The sequence below is a fragment of the Dermacentor silvarum genome, chromosome 11 (assembly GCF_013339745.2).
Source record: "Dermacentor silvarum isolate Dsil-2018 chromosome 11, BIME_Dsil_1.4, whole genome shotgun sequence".
NCBI classification, from domain to species: domain Eukaryota; kingdom Metazoa; phylum Arthropoda; class Arachnida; order Ixodida; family Ixodidae; genus Dermacentor; species Dermacentor silvarum.
In genome coordinates this window covers 50,270,697-50,288,918 of record NC_051164.1, presented here as the reverse complement: position 1 = coordinate 50,288,918, position 18,222 = coordinate 50,270,697, and the positions used below count along the sequence as shown (strand labels likewise).

Genomic DNA, 18,222 nt, shown 5'->3' with positions numbered 1-18,222 from the left:
TGGAGATATTGCAGCAGTGAATGCCCTTTCAACGCCAAACTTCGCAAGCACAGCGACTGAATGCACATAGCACCTGTGACTATTTAAACCAGCGGTACTGTTTGCCTTCGCAACTCGACTTTTTTGAAGTTCACATACTAAACATAGTTTCACAATGACCTTTTCGCCTCAATACTGTTGCAATAGACGGACCAAGGAGTCCTTATCAATTTTTGAGTACGTCTGTAGCCACTTCTAAAATATAGCAAATTATGGAACCTGTTAACATAACCGAAGCCCCTTTCACTTTACAATGCGTTTGCCTTTTTTGTAATGCCAAAAATTATTTTCCCAGCAATACTAAAGCGCTTCACATATACGGTCATTGTACCAGCTATTTGAGAGAAAAAAATACTATATCCATGCTTTTAGAAGAGACTATGGATATCTAATTTCTGTCGCCGTGCCACCCGTTTTGAAACTATTCGAATACGCAGCTTTCAATTTTGCAGTTTCTTTTGGAGAAAACGGCGCCGGTGTCAATGTAATAAAAGTTTCGCATTAATTGTACGAAGTCTTAATAAATTGGGTGCATGTTACGCGGATGGTACCAAATCAGTATTGTTCGCTGTCCCCTTTTGACACAAGGTATTTTACTGTGAGTTTAAGTCACATTTACAAAATTATTTAGCTATTTTTCAAGCAATGATTTTAAAACACAACCTTCAGTGAAGATGCTATAAAGCATATTGAGAAATACACAATACATTTCTTTTCATGGGGGTAGCTGTTTCAGTTTTATTATTGCGGGTCACTATAGAAACGATGTGTGATGTGTCAATATGTAGCATGTGACTAGGCACTCCGCAATGACATTAGTTCCTCTACAAAAAAATGCTTAGACGGAATGATCAGCGCTGCGTGCCTACCACACCTAATGAATTGGCTGCAAGCCAAAATGATCGTGGTGACGCAACGGCGAAGAGCTAGCCTGCGAAGCATCGCCTTCCGCCGCCGTAAGCTCGTCGCCCTTTACACAGTCTGTAAACCTCAAGAATGCTGAAAGGACTTGAAGAATTTGTATGCTCTAGTTATCGTTATAATTCCACAATTCCATTCGTTCCGTCACCACAGCAGGAAATTTATAATTGTAAAATTGGATGCCAGAGCAGTTTCTTGAGATCCGTCTCCTACTTACGGCCTATTCAAGTGTCCTGTCTGTATGCACCATTGATGATACCTTCGAAGAATATCTGATGGCATTAATAACGCTGCGCGCAAATGTTTATTATTGCGATAGCAATTATATGGATACTCTAGGCGAAATTCCGCCGTCGTCGTCGTCATCGTCGCCGTGAGGTTCCGTATGAAGTCCACGGGCGATAAAATCGTCGGCGTGCGCCATACGCTGTATGTGCGAGTAAAAACATGCGACGGTGAGCCGGCCATCGCGGCTCGCGCACACAAGGGCGGGAAGCGGGAAGGAAGCGCAGCCTTCCAGTCGCGCACAACGCTCCGAGGTAGGATAGGGAGGCTTTACTGCGGGCGCGCGCTCCCGCCGGGCTGGCTTCGGGGGCAATGGGGGGGGGGGGGGTCGTTCTGCGCCGCGAGCGCCCACCCGCCCCGCTGTATCTTGAAAGCCATGTGCAGCGGGGCACAGTCTGCCCTCCCTGTGTTTTCGCAGCTCAGATCGCCTTGATGCGAGCGCCCGGCACGAAGCTCAATTCGCTCGCTGCTGCGCCGACTCCCTCCAGCGTTTTGACAGCCAGATTTCCGCGGTCTTCAAGTGAGATGCGTTCATGTTTGCTTGTGCGCGCGTGACACCATGCTCGTTAATTTAGTTAGTATGCCTATGTTTACAAGTTTATACGGCTGATAAAATTTCTATCCTTACTTTGTATACTGGGTCCACTAATTTTCTATCGCAATCGAAGCTTCGCCTGTCGGGCGAAACTGCGACTTTTTTCACATAGTACTTTATCATATGTCGTGCCCATTCTTGAGAGCTCCACACAGTTTTAACCACAGCAGCGATTTTATAAAAAAATTCATATGAATATTTCTCAATACGTTCCACAAGTTTGCCATTGATTATTTTGCGTTTCAATCAATGTCTTAGAAGTTGGTTAATTTTGGCCGATGACTTAGATCCGCTGTAAAAGTACCATGTTTCCCTCAGGAGGACAATCAACAAAACTGGATCGGTCGCATTCACGCAGCACATAGCCAGGTTTGTTAGGGTTTGGCACTATTCGGCTAAGACGCGGCGTACATTCAGAACAAAGTAGTATGACAAAAGTCAGTGTGTGCTTACGTCGCTGTTTTTCTGCAACGGGAAAAAAGAGACCAGCGCAACCCGGATTTATTCATACACTGAGTTCGATCTTTTAATTCTCGCTTTTCTGCCTCGCATAAAGATCTTCAAAGGAAGCTCGATTTGTAACTCAGGATACTATGGTTCGCAAAAATGTATTAAGCTTAAACAAACTCACTGTAGGCGTACACAAAGACCAGTGTCATCTTATGAAGAAATATTAGCTCGGCGCCAACTCGTACTTCCACGTTCACATAGACGTGAATGTCTATGTGAACGTGGAAATTCAGAAGTTCTCTCCTTAGAGAACGTCTGGAATCATTATAATTCTAGTTGCTGCATTTAGGGGATAAAAAGGAATAATACCGACTGAAGCAAGCAGAATTTTAAATTTCACACACCAGGAATTCAACCCCAAAATTTAAAAAAAAACGAACTTCTACACGAGGATCTCTTATTGTACTCTGTATAGTGCACATTCTGAGGTACACAATTACGGCATTTGAGTTTGCAGGCTTACGGGAAACTGTTACAAGGTTTATGAGGATTTTACAAAGGTTTGCACTCACACGTTAGCGGTATAGTTCAGGACAGCGTAGAAATCACAATCTTGTCCGCATTCGATGTCTCAGTAGGTGCAGTTTACAGAATCTGATACCATTTTTACAGCGAAGCTGTGAAGGGCTAGGTTTCCGGAGATCGCGTCCGTGTACACTGGAAGTAGGCAACCATCTTGTGGCGTCTCGTCTTATGGCGTCTCGCTCCCTTCGTATACAGGTATACCAAAATTGGCCTCGAAGGCTACGAATGTATGACTAACGTGACTGATAGGTCATGACATCAATACCATCACATCCTCGTCAGTTACGTCACGACCAAGGACAAGAAAGCAAGAGAGAAAGAAAGAAGAAAGGAAGGAAGGAACGAAAGAAAGAAAGAGAAAGAAGGAACGAAGGAAGATAAAAAGAAATCACGCGTGGCTCATACCAGCGTTGGAAATGTGGGTATGAGCCGCCGAGAGCAGGAGCGGGAGGGATCTCGTCGGCGTCGCGGGCGGACTTGGCGCGGAAAACGCACTACTTGGCCATCGCGCCGGGCGAAAACAAGACACCGGTGTCCTTGCTTTTCCGTTGAAGCGATAGACCGCACGTACCTTCGCCGCTGCGGCGTATGCGCTTGCTGCTAGCGTTTTGACAGTCGTTGTCTGCAGTCATTTAGTGTGATCTATTCATGTTTGTTTGTGTGCGCTCACACCACGCTTGTTCATTCAGTTAGTAATAGTCGGGCCACATTTTCCAACGCACGCTACACATGAAATGCTGCCCGGATCGGCAGTGCAGCGCTACAGGTGTGTCCCTTCGCACGCGCTGCCCACGGGAAGCGCTTCTCATCAACACCACCGTTTCACACGCGCCTTCTCGTGGTCATCGAGTCTCTCTTCATGTCGGTCTACTTACGCCGCAGCACACCTGCTTACTTAATCAGCTCATGTTTACTACAATTCATATTGCTACCTTACCTTACTTCGTATTACATTGCTGTGTTGCTATCGCATTCATTGCTTCGCCCTTAGGGCGAAACTGTGACATTTTTTGACGAAGATGCCGAAGGAGCTCAATATAGTCCATAATGACAACATATAAATTCACTGTAGCAGTATTCAATATAGCAGACCCACCATAGTCGCAGTAGTGGAAGGGCTCTGATTTTTTTTTTGTTATAAAGTTAGGGAGTTCTAAACTCAATCCTTCAGTTTTCTTTTAATTTCGTGATTTTCAGCAATTTTCGTAAAGGAAGTGTAAAGGCTTTAATCGAAAATACCCTACAGTCGGTAGCTCCTTCTTTTCTTCTTTTATCTCTTGTTTTAAAGCACGACACATCTCTCCAAATTCGGTACAATGAATGCCGAGAAAAAATTTCTGCCTTCCCATGTATTTAAATAAAACTTCTAAATGCAGAGCTTCCTCTTAAACTGTACTCCTGAAAGCTCACAACTGTTTTCATGTGCGATCTTTCTGCTGACACTAGAATCGTCACTGACACTTGCTAACTCTCCGCAACTTCAAATGAAAGCGGGCTCTAACCACTAAGATGCTGCCGTTGTGCGCATTCAACCCCTCAGAGTCATGGCAGCTTTGGCAATTACGGTTTGTGTTATTTAATCACATGGCGTCTAGGGCGCTCCTGAGCATGCGCGCAAAACGCCGACTGGGATACTGTAAGCTTTTCGGCAAGTAGGGTAATGTTGCACAAGCAAGGATGAGTTCCGGTCAAGTGGTGCTTTCACACGTGCACATGTTGAAGACAAAATTCCCAGAATTTGTTGCTTACGAGGCGCGGAAAATCCGGCGCTGGCGTGACAATGATGGTCCAAAAAATGCCAGGCCTGCGCGGCACACGCAGCACAGTCACACAGTAAGCTAGACGAGAGTTTCGACAGTAATACCTAGTAATTTGAGTGAACGCGCCAGGAACACGCTTGGGACACCGTCGCGCGTACAAGCCGACGCGTTCCATCGCCGATGGCTAGCGCCGTTTGGCCCAGCCAAGCGGCCGACATTGCAACTACGGTTGTCACATTCGCTCCCATTGCAACGCGCCCAATCTAGCGCAATCAACGTGATCCCGAGCGTCCGTCTAGGGTGCCTCGATGCCAGCGCCGCCAAACGCTGGCATCGAGGCACCCAACGTCCGTCGGTATGTTAGCGCCATCTAGTTAAGGCGGCAGCAAAATTTACAGTGTCTGAAAGGTTGCGTTTGCCTGCGCCGTAACTAGATGGAGCCACAATACCGGCGGAGGCTTGGGACCGCGTTGTTTGCGTTCCGCGTCTGAATCGCATCTCGTCGTCTGCGCCTGCGCGCCTGCATAGGGTGCGTTTATAGGCGCGTTTCCCGCCCTCGGATACCAAGCGCTTGCGTGGCTCAGTTCTTTATTGAAGTGGTAGAGTATCCGCCTCCCACGCAGTGGGCCTGGGTTCGATCTCGGCTGCGGGTACTTTTTTCGCATGCGATAGCAGCTATAGGGGCGGCGGCATCATCGCGACCCGAAACGGCTATTGGAATGAGCCCATAACAGCTTACGCTGTAAAAGTGAGCCAAAGTGAGCCGATCGAGTCCGTTGATGACGTCAATTAAGGCAACGTTACTTAAGGCAGAGTGAATTAAGGCGAATTTAAGAAGTTCAGTAGGGCAGGTTTAACTAATATAGAGTTCACGACGGCACTCTAACCCACGACCATTGGTGGGAGTCGAACTCACGACCGTTGGTGTCAATTAAGACGAACAAATTAAGACACATTGAATAAGGACAGTTAAGGCACTCGAACCCGTGACCTTTAGTGGGAGTCGAACCCACGACCTTTGGTATTACGGCGAAGTTAATTAAGAAGCAGTTAATTAAGGTAGAGGTAATTGAGGCACGTATAATTATTATAGTGTTCATTACGACACTCGAACCCATGACCATTCGCGGGAGTCGGACCCACGACATTTGGTCTGATTGAGGGAACGTTAATTAAGGTACAGGTAATTAAGATAGAGGTAATTAAGGCGCTCGAACACACGACCTTTCGTGGTCGCAATGCTTTCGCATTCATCCACGCAGGGATAACTAAATGCCCTTTGAATTTTTTTATTTTTTTATACGCGAGTCATCGAGGTTTCTATAAACTAAGCACCTGCTTCATTGGAAGTGCTCTGAGAGCTCACAGCGATAAAGACTTGTAACACTGAACAAGAGCTGACCAAAGTAATGCGATACGACGGCTCCTATTTTCTTCCCGCATTACTCTTGAGCGATGTAAATGAATTATGTGTATTCGGCGCTCATTCTCTGTCGCTTTCTTTTCCCTTCTAAATCGAACGACAGTTTGTTTCTTCAGTATTTTTAGTCCCAGTGCTCAAGAAAGACAATTCTTTTCACAGCTATAGCAAGCATTTAGTAGGAAATTAAACAGGTATACTGTCTGCATTACGGATATGTTAGCACAGCTGGGCGTGATGTTTACCTCTGCGAGAATGTTCCTTCTCGTATATTGCAGTATGCGCTACACAAACTGCGAAAAGTATGTACGCCACCCACGTTTCATAAAACATTTTATTCCTGGGCAAGTTGTTGTGCGAGTGTCAGAAAAATTACTTATGCAAATGCACGCCTAGAACCATAAAATATGCGAAGCAACGAAGAGTATTTTATTTTGGAATCTCCCTTGCTTTGCAGTGATTCTCGTTTTTTATTTCCTCTGTATCTTCTCCGCAATTCTGCTGTCTTCTCAGGCTTCCTCTCATCCCGTTGGAACCTTACTGTGTATTCTGGAACGCTTCGTCAATTCGGCCTTTGAAATAAAGCGATGTCTCAGTGATGAAAACAATTGGTAATGTACGAAAGTTTGCAAGGGGTGTTCCAGAGGAAAACGTGTAGCAAGGCTAAGTGCGTTGCCTTCAAACACAATGATACTGGATTCTCTGTGCTGCTGTCGCTATCTGCCAGACTGTCACAGACGACAGCGCTTCTCGGTTTAGGGATGCCTACTTTTTTTTCAGCCGGTTATCTCAAGCTGCGTGGCCAAGCAGTATGCTTCGCGGAAAAGTGCCCGAGCGGTTGAACGCTTATCAGTGAGAAAGGTTCTCTCGAGTGGCTTTCTTGCTTTCAGTGACCAGCGAGGTACAGTAGCCTATAATAGCAACTGCCCGCCTTTTAAATGGGCAGTTATCAGCCACCTATCAGTACTGGCGCCTGAGCTCCAGTGGGCTTGCTAGTGGCTGCTGATAGGCTGGCTACCAGCTTCGGCTGGCCCAATCGCCGCACATGACTCGGAAATGATAAGTGAATGCCCAATGGGAAAAAGGCGCGTAACCTCTGGCCTGCTTCTGGGCGAAGAATGAGAATTCGTCGCCACGGTACAGAGTCACAGGAAGTCACGTTTCCGTAAACATAAATTTTCGAGCACGTCGGCCGCAGTCCGTTTCAAGTAGAATGTGGTCCACTCTTAGCTGAGCACAGCACTGGTACTCACAGGGCCAAATATTTGCACTAAGGACTTCGCGCTTGACGTTTCGCGAATATCTCTCGAGGCCTCGTATTCAGTGTCTTCTCTCATATGAAGTACTATTTATCTTTGGGTAGTTTATCAATCGTGCGACGTTTCTTATCGTTGTGTCGCCGCATCTTTGCTACGGAGTTTGCTATGCTAGTACAAACAATAGCACAGGAAGGTATTACTGATCTCGTTGAAATTTCAGGCGGCGCCTGCCTTCAGTCCCACTCTGCGATGGTGCTGGGGATAAAGCGCAACACCTAAGTGAATGATCATAGTGTAAAATTGATGTTCAGAACGCTCCTACAAGTGGCCAAGCACAATAGCTTATTCAAGACACTTTTCCAGAAACATCATCCCAAGTATCACGCAACTCTATGAATATGTTGATTGCTACCGTTATAATTGGCCATATTGTCAGGTGCTCACGAAATTTCAAAATGAACCTAAATGTTCACAATTCGCGCTGGTGTGTGCGCTCTGAGTAGACGTTAAGCACAAACTAAATTTCCTTACCAGAGTTGTGCGAATAAAAAAAAAGTTTGAAACATTCTCCTATCTTCGCAATAATTTCCGAACATATCCTCAGATTAAGAAGTTCTGCAACTAGTGATACCACGAGGAATGTTACGGTATTTCGCAGAGTACCACGAATACAATCATCCAACAAATATTGAGGCGGCTTACCATCTCTGTCTGACTTCCCTGCAAAGCCATCGAGTCAGTTTTAAATCAGTGAAGAACGAACGAAGGAACAGTGATCATGAGCAGTGCAATCTGATAAGGAATGTAAGCCATATCGGAAATTACACATTTCAAACAGTTCCTTAGTTAAGGAAGTTACGTATCCAGCGAAGCCTGACGAAATATTACGGTATCGTAGTAAAAACTATCACGAACACAACACCCAACAATTATTGAGGCAGTACGGAGGCAGCTTACCCTCTCTACCTTGACGTCCTGCAAAGTCAGTTTGAAAACAAAAAGACAAAATTGCATGCATGGTGTTCAGGAGCAATGCGTTTAGATCAGGAAATCTACTCACCCTAGCAATAACGATTATCACGATCTGTGGACTTTAGTTCAAGCACGGGGCATAAAAAAAACGTGAGACGTGAAAAAAGAAGCCCAACAAGTCTACCTGCATGTACCAGAAAAACTTCTGGTGATATTAAATTCACAAGTGTATCAAAATAGTCTGTAAACTCCCAATGGTAAAATTACTCAAAGTTGGGCGAGTTGGCAGCTATTCATTAGGAAAACTAAAGCGCGCACGCAAGAAACGAGGACACCAGGCAAACGTAAGACAACCGCTGACTCGCAACTCAGTTTATCTTTGGAAGGAAGCGATATATATATATATATATATATATATATATATACACACCCAGGCTGACTAAAGTGAGCATGTGCAAAAGCATGCTGAATCAAGCTCAAGATATTGAAGAAATCAAAAAATATCCACAGAGCTACGTATGTTACCAAAATCATGTGACGCTCAAAAAGGCGAATGCCTTGTCTGTTAGTGCTACAGGTGGCTGACTTAGGCACATATCAGCACGCTTTTTGATATGGAAGGCCTCGGTTATTTCGCGTGCTAGTTTGTTTTTATGAGTAAACAAAATCGTGGGTATCAGAAAGGACAGCTTTACAACGACAGCTTTTCGGTGTGGTTGGCTAGGCGGGAGTATTGGTTCTTCGTCGAGTGAATTTCGATGTTCCTTTAGACGGGTATTCTCGTTCACTTGAACCTGCAGGATGACTCCGCTAAGACGGATCAAATAAAAAAAAGTAATGCTGAGCGTTCTTGCGGCTGAAACCAGCAGTGTATTAGCGATATAATTTTGTCATCTTATGCAATCAGAAGTGAATTTTTTACGCCCACCACGTCAATCGAAGTTTTCTGCAGCATATTTATTTAGGAAACTGTTTTTCCCGCATTCAAATGAAATCCATTATGGCTCCGAAAACGGCACCTCGCAAGTTTCAACCACTTTTTTTTTTTGTTGCCCCACAATGGCCGAAATATGAGGAAATATTTCAAAATCCATGATGTCACACTCAACGAACCATTGCAGGGGTTTCGTCGCCCAAGTGAATAAAGGAGAAGTTCAGCCTTCTTTTTCTCGTCTAGTGATGAACCTGTTATAGTTAAATTAAAGGAAACAAAACTTTGGTGGAAGAGTTTACCAATCGTAACTATAGTAGAACTTAAGCCTGGGCGAGCTGGTAACGACGAACGGTTCAAGAGCTGCCCCCACCAAAGACCAAATACACAAGCAGGTTTAACAAACGAATGCTGAACTCGTCAGCGACTCTACCTGTGTCCTTCGTCTTTCGTGTGCTTTTGCAGTTCAGCATTGAATCGATCTTAACTGATTGATGGCGAATTCGGCTATTCGCACCGGCGCGCTCTGCCACGACGTTTCATACAATCGTCATCGCTCCAGGGAACCCCGGTGCGCACAGGTGCAATTTATCGAGTTCGCCATTACTGTTACATTAGTGGCCCTTTACCCTCGAGATCGAATGATCACGTGACCACGTGCTTTACGAGCCATGCAACTGTTGGCTGGCTGCATATGACGATCGACTGTGGTCTAATGTGAATGACCACAAAAGAGCATCCTGCTGCAGTCACTCACTAAAGTGGTTCGTTATGGTCGGTGTTAAAAAAAAGTATGCACCGGCTCCAATCGCCGCGGTGACGTATACTGCAGTTGGGTATACATGAAAGCAGTAAATATGTTTTCCCAAATAATCGACGGTGTATAGCAGCGTTGCATCGACTTCGTGCGAACAAACGCGGCAAGTGATATCACACATTGGCTTTAAAAATATTTCCTCTGTTCACTAGCAAAAGTATTCGACGAAATCATTTCGAGTACACTGATCACATGCAGCCATCGGTGCTTACTCTTGGGACTCTTGATTCCTTCAGCTGTGAGAATGGAGAAAATAGTTGCGATCGATAAGGCAGTACGAAGTTGAAACGAGTTTATTGTTATCATTTGGCGCCGGTCGCCTTGAGCGAGCCGACTAATAGAGGCAACAATTGTCTTGTAGGGCGAATATTTTGGATTCTATTATTTAGACCTAATTAAACCAGGAACGTGTGGTCGAAAATGTGCCTTCCACGTAGGGCATTTGCCATGCAGTTTGGTTTCGGCATCAAAAGGGATAGAAGTATTGTTAGTGTGCAGCGCTGTGCTATAATCATGCACGACGGAAGTAAGAAAGAGCAAGCTGGAGGATCGGCAAGAATGCATGGAGATTGAATATAGCTGTCAGATGCACGAAAAACATTTTGGGTACAGACATTTTACGATGCAAAGTGGGAACCGTAACCATCATTATATATATATATATATATATATATATATATGTAAAGGAAGGAAGTATTTCGTCCGATCCGGTGTTTAACAAATGAAAAGGAGTGCAGGCGCACGTAGGAAACGCAAAATAACATTTTGAATTTCGACGTTTCGGTCGGGGTGAGGCCTTCGGCAAGAGTGCGATTGCAAGCACACGGAGCTAATTTATAAAATTTCTCTGTATAATTGTATAAATTCTCTGTATATATATATATATATATATATATATATATATATATATATTGTGTATACAAAAATGTATGGTGAAACTTACCAATCTTGGCTTTGTGTCCTAAAACAAGAAAAGGGGAATTAGAGCCACTGCGGTTTTAAGTAAACATTTCTTGGAGTCTATTTGTTTATACTCACCGCCAGTTCTACAAAAATCGCGACCATGCACAGTCACCTTCATGCTATACTTGGTAGTTTTTGTTCTAATACACTGCGAACGAAGTGGCTACCACCTCTTGACGAATAAACTTTGCAAATGATATATGTGTTGTTTATTGCACCTAAAAACATGGACCATAAAAAAAGATAGGCACAGGTTCAAGCCCTCACCTTGCTTTTTAGGATTGTGAGCTGGAAATAGAAAAAGAAGAGTATTAAATACAAGGTCTGTTCTGGCATTTCCGAGTCATGAAGTGGTCTGAGCGACGTAACGTATAGAATCGGCTGATTAAACTATAGCTCCAAATGTACAAGCCTTGTATTTATTGCGAACGCTTGTCAGACGTACGGTAACACAATTTTGGACGTGTTCGTAACAATCACGTGAACATAACAGACAATGGATCTAAGAAATAGATAGGGCATGTTAACTTCTCTTTTTATAAAGAGCGTAGACATAGCCAATATACCACGTAAGAACGTGGACACAAAGACCAACTCGCTGCCGGGGGAACTCCCAACCGGCGCACATGATACGATGCTCTAGTAATTTACCTGTGGCAGTGGCAGTTCTTTCATTTGCAATCTTAAGTATAGCTTCTGCATGAGTAAGAAAGATATAGACGTACAACCTGAATGTTAACCAGCCATACAACCTGACTGTTAACCAGCCATCCCTACCTGCGACTTTTTTCTTTTTGCTTTTTTGTTGTTGTTTTTATGAGAGTTGTTACAGGAACAACCCCAAGCAGCCCCAGAAAACGAATCGTGACAGACAAAGAAAGCCGAAGAGCTTGTATAGCAAACGAACTACTCTTCCTATTTATTAGATAATGCCATGTTTCCTGTGTCTTACTGGCATTACGTGGGAGAAATTGTAGTGAAGAAAAAACGCAGCAGGTTGTCCGCGATTTCTGTGGCTTTTTTTTTAGCTCGTTCACCAGAACAGCACGAGCGCATCAGAGAAAGCCATCTTCTCAAGAATTTCTTCGCAATGCGCGCAACGTCGTTCTCGATCACTACAGTATTACCTTACAACTCAGTTCTGCCGAAGCGGAGTAGGAGGAGGAAGAGTAACGAAAGGGAGAGATCGTCATCCATCTGCAATAGCGCAACGCCATGAAGGAAACCCATGCGGGTTCTTTAGGAAATAAAGCTTCGTAGTTGAAGGAAAATTCGTCCGGCCTGAGGGACCGTAGACCAGCATAAAACTTCGTGCTACCCTAGGTAGCTCACAAACTGGCTTCTGAATTTCTTCAACAATACAGATGTGCGCGCAGTCTTCGGCCTGCTATTCCGTGCTTGTGGTGAACTTTCATTCTAAGAATTTATTTGACTCACTATATTTGCATTACTCCCCATATCCCAGTGCACGGTAGCCGAACTCTCGTTAACCAATCTGTCTTTATTCTTTTATTTGTTTTCTTTCTTTGCACATACGATCGTAAATGAGAACTATCCGTTCAGTTGAGCATCACCTAGTGCGGCCTCCGACATACATGCGCACACGCCACTACTCTCATTCTCTGTGTGATGCAAAAATCTTGAAAAAAGTTATCAAGCGCGAAATATGATAGAATTGCGATTAACACGCCCATTTCAAAAGTCCCCCCTCCACTCCCAATTGTTCCTGCACGATTAGAGAGGCATGGTAAAGGCTACGGAGAAAGAAGTTATTCTTTCTTACGACCAAAGAAGTTATTCTTTCTCCGTGGTAAAGGCACACTGCAGGAGCCACCTATAAGTAGTAATCACTGGTAGTTGAGACGTTTCTGGCGCGCTAGATATATACCCGTATACGGTTATCTATCCTTGCTTTCACATCAGGCAAACATGCAATGAAGACAATCAGATTTCATTGTCCCTTGGCTCGCTACTAGCGAAATATTCCAGCCATTCAGTTCCCGTGATTATTCTGGGCCCATAGCTTCATGCGACGCTCCCGCGTGTGGCAGCTTTCGTTTTGGCAAATTCACCTAAACCTTTCAATTCTAGGGTTTTCAAGTGAAAAGAAAAAAAAGCACGATTTGATTACGACGCACGCCGTATAGCAGGCGACCCCGGAACAGTTTTGACCACCTGGGGTTCTCTAACGTCAGCCTAAGCCTAAGTACACGGGTGTTTTGCGTTTCGCGCCAAAATCAGAATGCGGCCGCCGCGAGCGGGATCGAACGCGCGACCTCGAGCTAACACGTTACAGCCACTCAGCTTACTGGACTTGAGCACCTCAACCCTGCGGACCTCGACCGAATTAATTCCGTTAAGGGGAACACTCACCCTAGCCACACGCATTGCCGAGAATCGAAATGCTATTCGTCGCGGCGACTCAGTACCGTACGACGTTAATCAGGAGGTCACGGATTCGATGGCTGCTGCAGCGGCCATGTTGTTAGGGTGAGTCTATTCTCCCGGCAGCATTTCTCCCGACGCTCACCTCCTATTGGCGCTCGGAGTCACATGACAAACTGCCGGGGAAAAACGGCCTGCAGGTGCGCTCTAACCTAACATCACATAACCTAATTTCACCTAATCTAACCTAACATAACCTAACATAACATACCCTAACCTTCTAATAGCCGATGGGAGGTGAGTGCCGGCATAAATTCGTTGCAGAAGTACTCCCGGCTGCCGGGAGAATAGCCACTGCCATGTTGTTATTGGGAGAGAATTGAATAATACTCCTGCGCCGCTCCTTGCGCGTAATGCTTAAATAGCCAGCAACATGAAAAACTGAGTTTTTCAGGCTGCGCTACAATTTTCTCATTGACACTTTGATAATTAGGTCAGTACTTCTCGAGTTAGATAATTAATTACAATTAGGTAAATAAATCTCAGTAACGAAAGAATTACTGGCGGCTACTCCACTGTACTGGAAACAATACGCACTAGGTTTGCTTAGCGTAACGCCATTCCTCTTTTTTTTTAATCTTGCTGCGTGATAGCTGGGACACCCTGTAAATATATATAATCGACTGCTTACCGTAGTGCTTAGCTGGCTTCTCTTCTGGCGTCGTAGGCTTGCCCTGTTCCACCGCAACGGAGCCGCTAGAGGCGGCTAGTTGTGAAGGTGACGCCATGTCAACGTGGGGTCGCAGCCGAGGTTCGAGCGCAGGATTCTTCTTTCTGCTTCTGGTGGCGCGAGCAAAACGAACGCGGCCTTGCGGCAGGCGCCGATCGATGGCATTAGGTGTGATTCTGATGATGATACGATAAACGAAAATTACCTTCGGGAAGAGTGGTAGTGCATAGGTGGCACTGAAAAGAAACTACATTTCAGGGATAGCCAGTTATCAGATCAATTATACAGCGCAAGAACAGGGAAGCAGCGTCAGTAATTAGGTGGTCGGAGTCATTTAGTGAGAAAATTTCATTTTGTAACTGCGCTCCCCCGGTAAAACCATTGCTAAGCATTCTTGCGCATTATGATGACGATGATTAGCTCAAGCTTTGGCGAGTGCACATTTAAGAGGGATTGGCCAAGAGGGGCGCAGACAAAAATGCGTCAACTAAATAAAAAGAAGAGCGGTAAATGGGCTTGACAGTCATACGCGTATGGATGGATGGGTGCATGCAAAACTTTATTGAAAGTCCTGGGGTACGCGACTCAGCGCGCTGCGGGCCGCTACCACGTTGGGAAAGTCAGGCCATGCCCGACCGCCGCATCGTGGGCCCTCTGGACAGCGCCCATAGTTGTGCCCCGGCATCGGGGCTCTTGATAGCGGCTGATTTTTTTTTTTTTTTTTTTGTGTATGTGTGCATCAATACACATCCTTACTAATGCGTTCGCGTAAAGCTCGTTTTCTAAAGTTAAAGAAAACATTACGGCAGAATTGATCCCAGGACGACTGTCGAAGCTATAACGATTAATATTGAAGCCAGGCAGCGACGCACAATACCACTGATGACATGACAATAAATGTATGATAACGTCTGTCTGACGATGACGCAATGACGGGGACGGCACGAAAACAACGGCGCAATCTCAGTTGAATAACGGCAGCACGATTACGCTAGAATTACGGAGACGGAATGGCGTCAATTTTAACGAAGAAAGAAGCATGATGAAGACGAGATGACGACTACAGGATATAGTGTCTCTGAAGCAATGAGGACGGCAAGCAAACAGCGTGACAATGATGGCTTCACGGCGATGGCATGACGAGAGTGGGATGACAGGAGTCAGAATGACGATGACGCAACGCCCTCGCAACAACGGTATGGCAACGAATCCATGACGACGATGGCCGACGACGTAATGACGAAGATACCATGACAAAGGTATCAGGATAAGGTATCAGGTACGACGACGAGTGTATGACGAAGGTGGCGTTACGACCACTGCGTTACGAAAATTGTTTGACGACGATATCGGGACGACAATGGTGTGCCGACTATTGTGACGACAGTCAGATGACTAAGCTGATGTGCCGGCGATAGAACGACGAAGATGTCATGACGACGGTATGACATGGACCGCCTGACAACTGTATGACGAGAACGGCGGCCACGACGCCATCACGATCATGGTATACGACAACGCATGTATGATAGCGACTTCCTGACCACAATTGAGAGACAATTGAAGTTGAATTTATTGCATTAGTAGTACACATAAAACGCAAGTGTACAATAATATCTATAGGTGTACGGGAGGTATAAATGTACTAACAGGAAACAGATGGGGGTTAGTACTAATTGTGACAACAGTAGCAGGCTACATCATACAAAGGTTGTGCTCACCAACAAAGAGAAAAAAGAAGATCAGTAGTTCCTCCCCTGTCGAGGTGATGGAGGTAAGCGAAGCCTGTCATGTGTTTCTTCGGTGCTCCTCCGAACGAATTGCACTGACGAGTGCTACGTTGTGCTCGAACCACAACCGGTCACACGCACTGCAGCTGGCTCCGATGTTCCGGTTGAGAAACTAGCGTTAAAACCTAGCCGTCGCACTGGGGAAGTTGGCGCTAGCGTTGCCTAGGCGTGCACCACCGTTGTCAGGTTCCTGGAGGACTAGACGACGCTGACGTTTGGCCTCAACACCGCGCTCCCTGAAATCGGAGTCCGCGGCTCTTCGCTGATGCTTCGCCTGGGCTTTGGAAGCCTTCACGCTAGAATTGGCACTTCGACAACGAGCCCTTTCCCGAGCGCGTTCATTCGGGATAGATTTCCATGAAATTTCTTCAAAATTAAGTCTGTCCGATACGTAAGAGAATGAATGACTCATACCCCCTGAAGCAATGGCTCATACCCCCGTAAACGCGGCCTCCCATTACTATGACAGCAGGGAAGTGAAATTCTACGCTGGGATGATTAGCGGCAACGCAGCCAGCTGTGTAAGCAGACGACAACGAGAAACGCGGGAGCAGTGGCACGAGCGCGTGCCGAGCACAAGCCACCTGTGCAGCTCTGAGAGCAGCTGGTTTTTCAAGCGAAGCTTGTATACGCTGGCTGTGCCCTCTATGTAACCGCTAAAGCTACAATGGCTCATACCCGCATTGGGTATGCGGGTATGAGCGAGGGACAAAAAATAAAAAGTGTGGTTGATCCCTCTTATATAGGAATCGGTATAGAACACGAAAGTGAAACGTGTCTTGACAGAAGTAGTGTAATGTTTATTGCACATTGATATATAATGTCTATTGGTGTTTTGTGGCTAAAGCGCCCTTAGGCGTTGATGCACCCACGCTGACGCCTGGTGGCACGTCTCCTCCATCACGACTACCAACGTCGATGACCATGAGCAACCGTCGTGCATATGGAAGCTGCACTAGCAGCACTACGATGCACACGCTAGCACAACGCGAAAGACGAAGCACGTAACTGACACACTAATACAACGCGCAAGACAAAGCACGTAACTGAATCGTCACCGAGTCAAATCAGCGCGTACAGCGCGTCGTAATTGCAGCCTCCGCGATCAACTTCAGAAACATTTTCAGAGCTAATTGCGGAGGCCTCGCTCCGCTGTGCTGAGTACGGTGAACGCCACCACCTAGGTGGCGTTGGTAGTGCTTCTTGATGCCAGCGTCCCTTCGAATGCTGGCATCGAGGCGTCGTAGTGCAGAGACCACTGAAGCGTTCACTGTCGGTGCGCGTTAGTGTCATAATGCAGTACTTCTCTTTTCTGCTCGTAGGCGGCGGCACCGCCCCGAGCAAGAGCGCGGGTACACGGAGGAGTGTTAGATATATAAGGCGCGTCTGTGTAGCTCTCTGCAAATGCGTTTGTGGCGCAATGGGTTAAACGCTCGGCGATCTATCGTCGCGGACCGAGAGGTCGTGGGTTCGATTCCCAAATTTTGCATGTTTGTGGAACTTTTTTCTTCTGGTTTCTTTCTTTGTATTATGTTCTATGACGTATTTCCGTGACGGAAATACGTCAGTGAAGTCTTGGTGGACCCCGGCATAAAACACTTTCGTGTTAAAAACAGAAGGAAAGAAAGAGCGGGTGCAGGGGAAAGCTGCGCCAGCGCCTGATTATGTAACGCGCGCGATTAATCAGGATCGTTTGGTGTGTCGCGGGGAGGGAAAGAGAAATGTCACAGTTTCGCCCTAAGGGCGAAGCAATGAATGCGATAGCAACACATTGGCGCTGAGCCGTGCTCCCTCAAGGGCTGCAGAAGATAGCGCCAACCTTTCCCTTTCCCTCAAGAACCACTTACCTAGCAACACAGCAATGTCATACGAAGTAAGGTGAGCGGCTTTGGTAGCAACAACACGCAGAACTGTTGTCGACGCCATCGGCGTTTTGCCCGCGTTAGCTCAAAATGCGTGCGGCGTTGGTGACTGTTGCTGGAGCCTCTGATATAAATAGGCACTTGGTGCCGCAGCTAAACGTCGCCTCCCTTCCCTCCCCCTCCCCCACGGCCTCTCGCGCGTCCGAAGAAGGCGCGTTTGCTCTACATATAGGGTGATTGTAAAGGAGAAAAGAGACGCCTACTTCTGCAGCCCTTAAGCGAGCACGGCGCAGAACGCGCGTTTGTTCTCCGCCGTGCGTTCACTCCCCGTGAAAGACGCGCCCCTCGCGCCCTTTCACTCGCACATACAGCGTTTCGGCGCGCGGCGACGATTTCATCTCCAAATGACGTCATACGGAACCTCACGGCGACGGCGACGGGCGACGCCGCGCGACGCC

At 46.2% G+C, this 18,222-nt stretch overlaps 1 protein-coding gene across 4 annotated transcripts in view; it reads right to left on the bottom strand.

Moving 5' to 3' along the window:
- Positions 1-18,222, bottom strand: part of LOC119432577 (putative ferric-chelate reductase 1) — a 365,279-nt gene that overhangs the window by 329,962 nt on the left and 17,095 nt on the right. The gene's annotated exons all lie outside the window — the stretch shown is intronic.